Genomic DNA, 10,467 nt, shown 5'->3' with positions numbered 1-10,467 from the left:
AAAAACCCAGAAAAACCAGACACAGAACCAAAAAAAATGAACGAGAATAAACATCTGACACTCCGTTCATGTTCTCATGTTCCAATAGAATAATACGATTTAAACACTCAGAGAACCATGTAGAACCAATCTGAACAACAATTGGAAATGGTTCCTTTATGAACCTACTTTGGCTAAAGTTCTTCTGACTGATTCAACCACTGTCTTAAACAGTTTTGAGTTAACTTTGAAGGTTTTTTAAAGAAATCCTCTGTTCAGGTTCTTTCTCTAGACAAAGTAATAGAATAAATACTTCCATGACTGTGAGGAACTTTACCTGGTTCCAGTTAGAACCTTTATTTGTCCAAGTGTAGATTGAAGTCCCAGCAGCTCAAACACTGTAAATCTGATCTACATGTGGAACACGATGGAACCAGAATCTGGTTCTGCAGGATGCAGGTTCGGTTCTCTGATGTTTCCTGAATGTTTGTCTCCTGATGAATCTTCTAACAGATAAACCATAAGATGAACATTTAATGAGCTACAAACACCAGAGGTTCTCCTCAGGTGTTCTGTTTGGTTTGAACAGCTTCAGGAACATTCAGGATTATTATGTTTCTGTTTTTACTGTCTTTTATCCTTTTGATTTTATTGTTTAATAAAAACTGATCCGTTTAAATAATAGTCAGTTACTGTGATTAAAGAAGTTAGAAAATGTTTTTTCTGCTAATAAAGTGTTTGAACCATAAAAAGTAGAAAGACTTCCAGTTTTTGCTGCTGCAGCCCAGCATAACGTCATGAGACCGTTTAGTCCAAAGATTCTCATTTTATCTTCACATGGTACAAAGAAAAACTGCAAATCTTCCTAAAAAAAAACAATAAATCTTGGAGAACTACTTCAAAATAAATAGAAACACTCAAATATTCAACCTCTAAGAGCCTCTGACAACATGAAGGCCTCCAGATTTTAGTCTATAACATTTCTAGAAACAGCATTTCAGTCAGAGACGACCAGGTGATGTTGTCAAGGTGATGTCATCACGGGGAGGTCATGCAGACGTCAAACAGAATCTGCAGCAGAAATCCAGTCGGAGAAACTGAGAATCTTTTACAGGATGTAGTTTGCAGGATGTAGTTTACAGGACGTAGTTTACAGGATGTAGTTTACAGGACGTAGTTTACAGGACGTAGTTTACAGGATGTAGTTTACAGGATGTAGTTTACAGGACGTAGTTTACAGGATGTAGTTTACAGGACGTAGTTTAAAGGACGTAGTTTACAGGATGTAGTTTACAGGATGTAGTTTACAGGACGTAGTTTACAGGATGTAGTTTACAGGACGTAGTTTAAAGGATGTAGTTTACAGGATGTAGTTTACAGGATGTAGTTTACAGGACGTAGTTTACAGGATGTAGTTTACAGGGTGAAGTTTACAGGACGTAGTTTACAGGACGTAGTTTACAGGATGTAGTTTACAGGATGTAGTTTACAGGACGTAGTTTACAGGATGTAGTTTAAAGGACGTAGTTTACAGGATGTAGTTTAAAGGATGTAGTTTAAAGGATGTAGTTTACAGGATGTAGTTTACAGGATGTAGTTTACAGGACGTAGTTTACAGGACGTAGTTTAAAGGACGTAGTTTACAGGATGTAGTTTAAAGGACGTAGTTTACAGGACGTAGTTTACAGGACGTAGTTTACAGGATGTAGTTTACAGGATGTAGTTTACAGGACGTAGTTTAAAGGACGTAGTTTACAGGATGTAGTTTACAGGATGTAGTTTACAGGACGTAGTTTACAGGACGTAGTTTACAGGATGTAGTTTAAAGGACGTAGTTTAAAGGACGTAGTTTACAGGATGTAGTTTAAAGGACGTAGTTTACAGGATGTAGTTTAAAGGACGTAGTTTAAAGGACGTAGTTTACAGGACGTAGTTTAAAGGATGTAGTTTACAGGATGTAGTTTAAAGGATGTAGTTTACAGGACGTAGTTTAAAGGATGTAGTTTACAGGATGTAGTTTAAAGGATGTAGTTTACAGGACGTAGTTTACAGGATGTAGTTTACAGGACGTAGTTTACAGGATGTAGTTTAAAGGACGTAGTTTACAGGACGTAGTTTACAGGATGTAGTTTACAGGACATAGTTTAAAGGATGTAGTTTACAGGATGTAGTTTAAAGGATGTAGTTTACAGGACGTAGTTTACAGGATGTAGTTTAAAGGACGTAGTTTACAGGATGTAGTTTAAAGGATGTAGTTTACAGGACGTAGTTTACAGGACGTAGTTTAAAGGATGTAGTTTACAGGATGTAGTTTAAAGGATGTAGTTTACAGGACGTAGTTTACAGGACGTAGTTTAAAGGATGTAGTTTACAGGATGTAGTTTAAAGGATGTAGTTTACAGGACGTAGTTTACAGGATGTAGTTTAAAGGATGTAGTTTACAGGATGTAGTTTAAAGGATGTAGTTTACAGGACGTAGTTTACAGGACGTAGTTTAAAGGATGTAGTTTACAGGATGTAGTTTAAAGGATGTAGTTTAAAGGACGTAGTTTACAGGATGTAGTTTAAAGGACGTAGTTTACAGGATGTAGTTTACAGGATGTAGTTTACAGGATGTAGTTTAAAGGACGTAGTTTACAGGACGGGGGCTGAATCCCAAACCGCCCCCTACACACTACCCCTCCGTTTGCGCGTTCCCGTGGAGGGTCCTCCATATTAAGGGCCGTCCCAAACCGTGTAGTGCGGAGGGGGAGTGGACTGTTCAGCCCTTAAATAGCGAGTCTGCATCGATGCTCACTCTGGACAACTTTTTCAGGAAGTGCAACGTCGAAATGGAGGAGGAAACAAACATATTGATGTGAGTTCCACATGCGTCCTTTATTTCTCCCACGCCTTTTTCACACTGACAGAACATCACAAAAAGAGTGGTGTAAAAAGATAAATCAAAAGAAACAAATCTTCTCTGCTGACGTTTGATTTAATTGTGCACCCCCTGACACCTTAAAATTTGAACACAACTGACAGAATTCATTTATTCATTTATTCATTTGTTGGATTTGAAATGCCAGATAACAGGATTGGAAAACATGTGAGTGAAAAAAAAGTGGGACGCTTTCATCTTCTGGAAGCAGCAGCGATCCTTGTTAGTTGCAACCTGTGCCACAGCGCTACAGCCATGCACAGTAGGCGTCTTTGTGTTACCATGGCGATGACGTCTTCCGTTTTCCGGTGAGGCGACAGGGCGTCCCATTCCTGACGATCGTATTTATACCCTCCCCCTTCAATAATAGGTGCCCTCCACAGCTGCGAGTGTGACTTCTTTTGGAGTGACACTCGGTAGTGGAGGGGGAGTGTGTAGGGGGGGGTTTGGGATTCAGCCGTAGTTTACAGGACGTAGTTTACAGGATGTAGTTTACAGGATGTAGTTTAAAGGATGTAGTTTAAAGGATGTAGTTTACAGGATGTAGTTTACAGGATGTAGTTTAAAGGATGTAGTTTACAGGATGTAGTTTACAGGATGTAGTTTAAAGGATGTAGTTTAAAGGATGTAGTTTACAGGATGTAGTTTACAGGATGTAGTTTAAAGGATGTAGTTTACAGGATGTAGTTTACAGGATGTAGTTTAAAGGATGTAGTTTACAGGATGTAGTTTACAGGATGTAGTTTAAAGGATGTAGTTTACAGGATGTAGTTTAAAGGATGTAGTTTAAAGGATGTAGTTTAAAGGATGTAGTTTACAGGATGTAGTTTAAAGGATGTAGTTTACAGGATGTAGTTTAAAGGATGTAGTTTAAAGGATGTAGTTTAAAGGATGTAGTTTACAGGATGTAGTTTAAAGGATGTAGTTTACAGGATGTAGTTTAAAGGATGTAGTTTACAGGATGTAGTTTACAGGATGTAGTTTAAAGGATGTAGTTTAAAGGATGTAGTTTACAGGATGTAGTTTAAAGGATGTAGTTTACAGGATGTAGTTTAAAGGATGTAGTTTACAGGATGTAGTTTACAGGATGTAGTTTAAAGGACGTAGTTTACAGGACGTAGTTTACAGGACGTAGTTTACAGGATGTAGTTTACAGGATGTAGTTTAAAGGATGTAGTTTACAGGATGTAGTTTACAGGATGTAGTTTAAAGGATGTAGTTTACAGGAAGTAGTTTGAAGGATGTAGTTTACAGGATGTAGTTTAAAGGATGTAGTTTACAGGATGTAGTTTACAGGATATAGTTTAAAGGATGTAGTTTACAGGATGTAGTTTACAGGATGTAGTTTAAAGGATGTAGTTTACAGGATGTAGTTTAAAGGATGTAGTTTAAAGGATGTAGTTTAAAGGATGTAGTTTACAGGATGTAGTTTAAAGGATGTAGTTTACAGGATGTAGTTTAAAGGATGTAGTTTACAGGATGTAGTTTACAGGATGTAGTTTAAAGGATGTAGTTTAAAGGATGTAGTTTACAGGATGTAGTTTAAAGGATGTAGTTTAAAGGATGTAGTTTACAGGATGTAGTTTAAAGGATGTAGTTTACAGGATGTAGTTTAAAGGATGTAGTTTACAGGATGTAGTTTAAAGGATGTAGTTTACAGGATGTAGTTTACAGGATGTAGTTTAAAGGATGTAGTTTACAGGAAGTAGTTTGAAGGATGTAGTTTACAGGATGTAGTTTAAAGGATGTAGTTTAAAGGATGTAGTTTAAAGGATGTAGTTTACAGGATGTAGTTTACAGGATGTAGTTTAAAGGATGTAGTTTACAGGATGTAGTTTACAGGATGTAGTTTAAAGGATGTAGTTTACAGGATGTAGTTTAAAGGATGTAGTTTAAAGGATGTAGTTTAAAGGATGTAGTTTACAGGATGTAGTTTAAAGGATGTAGTTTACAGGATGTAGTTTACAGGATGTAGTTTAAAGGATGTAGTTTACAGGAAGTAGTTTGAAGGATGTAGTTTACAGGATGTAGTTTAAAGGATGTAGTTTAAAGGATGTAGTTTACAGGATGTAGTTTGAAGGATGTAGTTTAAAGGAACAGGTCCAGTCCTGTTCTCCAACCAGAACGCTGTTCCTCTGCTGAGAGAACCACATTCATCTTTACTATTTACGCTGGGACATGTTTTACAGCCAGTTAGACTAAAAACAAGGTCGAGGACAGAACCCGCACCAGAACCAGAACCAGAACCAGAGCTCCTGTTCTGTCTGAAAAGTGGTGTTTGTGTTCCAGATTTCTCAGAGTTTCAGTGTTTACAGGTGGTTAAACTGTTAAACCTAAAAATCCACAGAAACAACGTAAACAGTTTCTAAAAAGAAGTTTGTCTGAACTCCAGAAACACAGAACATGTGGAAAACTCTGAGTTTGGAGAAATAAAGGTCTTGAAACTCACAGAGAACCTCAGAATGACAAGAATATATTGAAACAATAATTAAGACAAATATAGAATAATTAGTAATAATCAAGAGAAATGAATCCATGTCTGCAGGTGTGGTGTCAGAAAGAAGCTTTTGGTTTCAACCTGAGACGATTTTAACATTTCTGAGACAGAAAAAGAATAAATCAGCATAAATTTTTATAGTTTACAGAAAAAATAAACAGGTTTAACTTTGACAGTTCTTAAAGAAACAGTCATATTTTAATGAAATCACCTTCATGTAAATCTTTGTTCTGTTATTTGACATTAATCATATAAATTTTTAATGTTCTTAGTCTTGTTTGATGTGTGAAGCTTCATGTTGACCAGCTGGTGGCGCTGTTGGCTGCCGTTTGTTCCTTCAGCAGGAATATTAATTAAAATGCTCAGGATTTTATACAAATGATCAAAAAATGTATTTAGAGATATCTTAACCTGCAAATGACACTGGAAACGTCAACCTGAGTCATCTTTAACAGCCTAAAAATGTTTTTATCCACAGAAACCTGAAGTGCTGAAAGAATCAGCGTTTAAATTCAACCAAAGCTTCTAAAAATTAAAATAAAAGTCGCTGATTTAAATTGAAATATTCATAGAAATGCAAAAAAAAAAGATTTCAGTTTACTGTTTATCTCCTGCTAACCTGGTTCTGGTCAGTTGGACCTCTAGTTTCTTACCTTCTCCATTGTTGCGTCTTTAATGATGCTCAGACAGCAGCACAATTCAACGTGACTTTACTTCACCATTGCAACATGCATAACAAGGTGCATGGCCGGGCGCATACACAGCGAGGCGCAACCAGTGGACTGTACCAACTAAACAGTCAATAGGGGTGAATACACCACATCATCCCCCTTTTCAGATAGGAACATCACTTTAAAACATTCACAAATAATACTGCATATTTTAACAATATCAGCTTCTAAATGTAAGCAAGTATTATAATTTTTTTTTTTTTTTTTACACCCATGCTCACTAGTGCAGTAATTTATATTTTCAACATTAATCAATTTATAACTGATCAAACATCTTAGATGTTCAACATTCATTTTTAACTGGTTCAACATTAGAACAATGTTTATAACCTTAGCATGTCAGTTACAACAATACAGCTAGTGCTATTCTTGGTATCTTTTTGGTTTCTTTCGAACACGGTCAGAGCGCCTAACAGTCACTGGTAGTGGTTCGAAAGGTACTGAGGAACTTGAGGGCAGATCGGTGGTAACCTCAACAGGTGTGTCATGTTCAGCCTTTTGTATTTCTGTATCAAAAGTTTCAGTCTCTGTTTCCAACATATCAGGCGGTGACGATCTGGCACGTAGCTGGTCTCCATGACGTCTGTGCACAGTGTCAGTGTCTCTCTCCTTGACCTGATAGGAAACAGGACCTGTTTGTCTCACAACTTGTCCAGGAATCCATTTGTGAGGTCCTCTCGCTGTGTTGCGAAGATACACCTTGTCATCCATTTCGAAAGTGCGGTTTTCTGCCGTATAGTCATGTTGTGCTTTTTGTTGATATTGCTTTTTACGAACCATTTCCTTGGTGTTAGGTTTCAGGAAATCCAGTCTGGTGCGGACATGTTTGTGAAGGAATAAATCCGCTGGAGACTGACCTGTAGTGCAGTTTGGAGTTGTGCGGTATTGTAGCAAAAAGAGTGATAACTTGTCCTCGATGCTGCAGGGCAGGCTGGCAAGTTTCTTCATTCCAGTTTTGAATGTTTGTACGTATCGCTCTGCCAAGCCATTTGACGCAGGATGTCCTGGGGCACTTGAGGTGTGCAAAATGCCATTTTGTGTCACAAAGTTTTGGAATTCTTCAGAGGTGAACGTTGTTGCATTATCAGTCACAATTTGCTCAGGAAGACCATATGATGCAAACAGCCTTCTCAATCTTGTCACTGTTGCTTGAGCGGTTATCTGTGACATGCGAAACACCTCCAACCACTTTGTGTAAGAATCCACGATAATCATAAACATGTTATTCAGAAAGGGTCCCGCAAAGTCTATATGCAGCCTTTTCCAGGACTCCCCCGGAAACTCCCATGGATGGAGTGGAACTTGCTGTGGCATTTTCTGTTCAAGTTGGCATATTTCACATTCTCTGCAGACCTTTTCTATTTCATAATCTAAATTTGGCCACCAGGTGTACTTACGAGCTAGAGCTTTCGACTTCACAATCCCTTGGTGTCCAGAGTGAATCTCTTTCAGCACGGCTTTCCTCATTTTTGTAGGTACGATGACTCGTGTTCCCCACAAAACACAGCCTTGCTCTGTAGAGAGTTCATGTCGCTTTGTATAATAAGTCTTTAGGCTCTCATCTGTTTGAGTAGGCCATCCTTCCATCACATATTTGTAAACTCTTGACAAATCTGAGTCTGTGCGAGTTGCTCTTGCTATTTGAGTAGCATTCAGCGGTGCTTCATTTAAATGTTCTGCAAGCAGGCAATGTACTGTCTCTGAACTTAAAGATGTCCCAACATCACTCGTTTCAGGTAATGGACAACGTGACAATCCATCTGCATTGCTGTGGTCAGTTGATTTCTTGTACACAATGTGGTAATCATATGCTGACAGGATGATTGCCCATCTTTGAATGCGTGCTGCTGCCAGTGTGGGTAGGCTCTTATATTCACCGAAAAGCGTCAGCAGGGGGCGGTGATCAGTTACCAGAGTAAAATGTCTACCCCACAAATACTGATGAAACTTTTTAACACCATAAATCAGTCCCAGAGCCTCTTTCTCGATCTGAGAATATTTCTTTTCAGCTGGGGATAGCGTGCGAGAGGCATACGCTATGGGCCTTTCCCCCCCGTTTGGCATTGTGTGCTGGATAACTGCACCGATGCCATACGCTGAGGCATCACATGCTAGAGTGAGTGGTAAGGCTGGGTCATAATGTGCTAAGACCCGATCACTTGTTAAAAGTTCCTTGCACTTCACAAAAACTGCCTGCTCACTCTCAGACCATCTCCAAGCAACTTGTTCTCTTAAGAGCTTGTAAAGAGGGGCTAATACCGTACTTTGCATTGGAACAAATCTCCCATAATAGTTAACAAGTCCCAAAACGCTTGTAACTCTTTTACATTAGTCGGAGCAGGAGCTTCCTGTATAGCTCTCACCTTGTCCTTCGCTGGGTGAACGCCCTGCTCATCCAGTACATGTCCCAAGTACTCAATCTTCTCTCTGTCAAACTCACATTTGGAACGTTTCACACGCAATCCACTTTCTTGTAGGCGTTTGAGAACTCTTTCCACATTGTTGTTGTGCTCCTCTTTAGTGCGACCAGTGATCAATAAATCATCCAAGTAAACGACCACCGGCAAATCCTTCATGATGTTTTCCATAATGCGCTGGAAAATGGAAGGAGCCGAACTGAGTCCAAAAGGAAGCCTATTATAGACGAACAGTCCCTTGTGTGTGTTGATGGTAGTGTACTTTTTTGAGTCGTCATCCAACAACACTTGCTGATAAGCTGCAGCTAAGTCAATTTTAGAAAATATTTTACCTCCACTAAGGGTTGCCAGCAGCTCTTCCAAACGTGGCAGTGGGTACTTGTCGGTCTCAATGGCTTGATTTACAGATACTTTGTAATCTCCACATAAGCGCAGTGATGTGTCTCTCTTTTGCACTGGCACTATTGGTGCGGCCCACTCACTGTGCTTGACTGGTGAAATTATGTTTGCTGCTTCCAGTCTTTTCAGTTCGTTTTCCACTCTTGCCTTCATTGCGAATGGGAGGGGCCTATGTTTGCAAAACTTGGGGGCCACTTCTGGCTTTACAATAATAGAGGCCTTAATGTCTCTGAGAGTTCCCAACTCTTCCTTGAACACCTCACTGTATCTGTCCAACAGGTCATTAACAGTTAGCATCTTAGTCACGTTTACATACTTGACCAGTTTCCAGTTGAGTCTCAGTTGTCTCAGCCAGTTTCTGCCACAGAGCGATGCTCTGTGCCCTTTAACCACTAGCAGTGGCAGTTCAGCAGTTTGTTCTTCATACTCAACTTTAGCTTTAAACTGTCCCAACACAGGAATGTGTCCTCCATTGTATGCTTTAAGTTTCACTTTAGCTGGATGTAAAGGCAGATGTGAAAACTTCTTCCAGTAGGTTGCCTGTGAGATGACACTCCTTGCAGCACCAGTGTCTATTTCCATCTGAAGATCCACCTTATCAATGGAAAATGTTGCCTTGTAAAGTTCATCATCATCAGTACTCACAGTCATTATATCAAACTCTTCTGTGTCCTCATTTGCTGTCATGTATTTTGTGTCTTTACTCCGAAACTTTTTGAATGACATTGCATTTGGATGTGCTTTTTGTACTTTAGTACGACATGCCTTTTTCAGATGACCAATTTTACCACAGTTGTGACATTTAGTTTCTTTAAAATGACACTCGTTTGCATTGTGGTTTCTCCCTTTGCATCTGTAACACGCTTTGGTTTTATCCGCTCTCACTTTGTGAATAGCACCTGCATTAACAAGTTCACCATCAGCTCCTCGTAGCTGTCGTGTGTCCCTGTCCGCAGTCTCCATGTTGAGCGCAAGCTCACAGGCTTTTGCAAATGTGAGTTTATCTTCAGAAAGCAATCTTCTTTGGCACGTTTCATTTTTGATCCCACTGACGAACCTGTCCCGCAGTGCAGAATCCAATGTCGCGCCAAACTCACAGTTAGCTGCTTGCTGCTTTAGCTCTGCTACATACTGGGCCACTGTCTGGTTTGGTTTTTGGTTGCATTTATTAAACCGGAACCTTTCTGCAACTAGAATGGGCTTCGGCTCAAAATGTTCTTTCAAAGTCTTAACAATTTCATCAAATGTCTTATCTTTGGGCTTTTCTGGTTGGACTAAGTTTCTTAAAAGTCCGTATGTAGTTGCTCCCATCACACTTAGCAAAACGGCTACATACTTTTCCTCCCCGATGTCGTTAGCATCTAAAAACTGCTCCAGCCGCTCAATGTAGGCAGTCCACGGCTCATTTTCTGGCTTAAACTCGTCCACTTTGCCAATATGGGCCATTGTACTCACTAGTACCGACACCGCGTGTCTTTGTCCCTCCGCAAATCATCCTCGTCGCCAGTTGTTGCGTCTTTAATG

This window comes from Acanthochromis polyacanthus, chromosome 8, assembly GCF_021347895.1.
Source record: "Acanthochromis polyacanthus isolate Apoly-LR-REF ecotype Palm Island chromosome 8, KAUST_Apoly_ChrSc, whole genome shotgun sequence".
In the NCBI taxonomy this organism is placed as follows: Eukaryota; Metazoa; Chordata; class Actinopteri; family Pomacentridae; genus Acanthochromis; species Acanthochromis polyacanthus.
The sequence above is the reverse complement of the archived record's forward strand: the minus strand, read 5'-3'. Positions refer to the sequence as shown.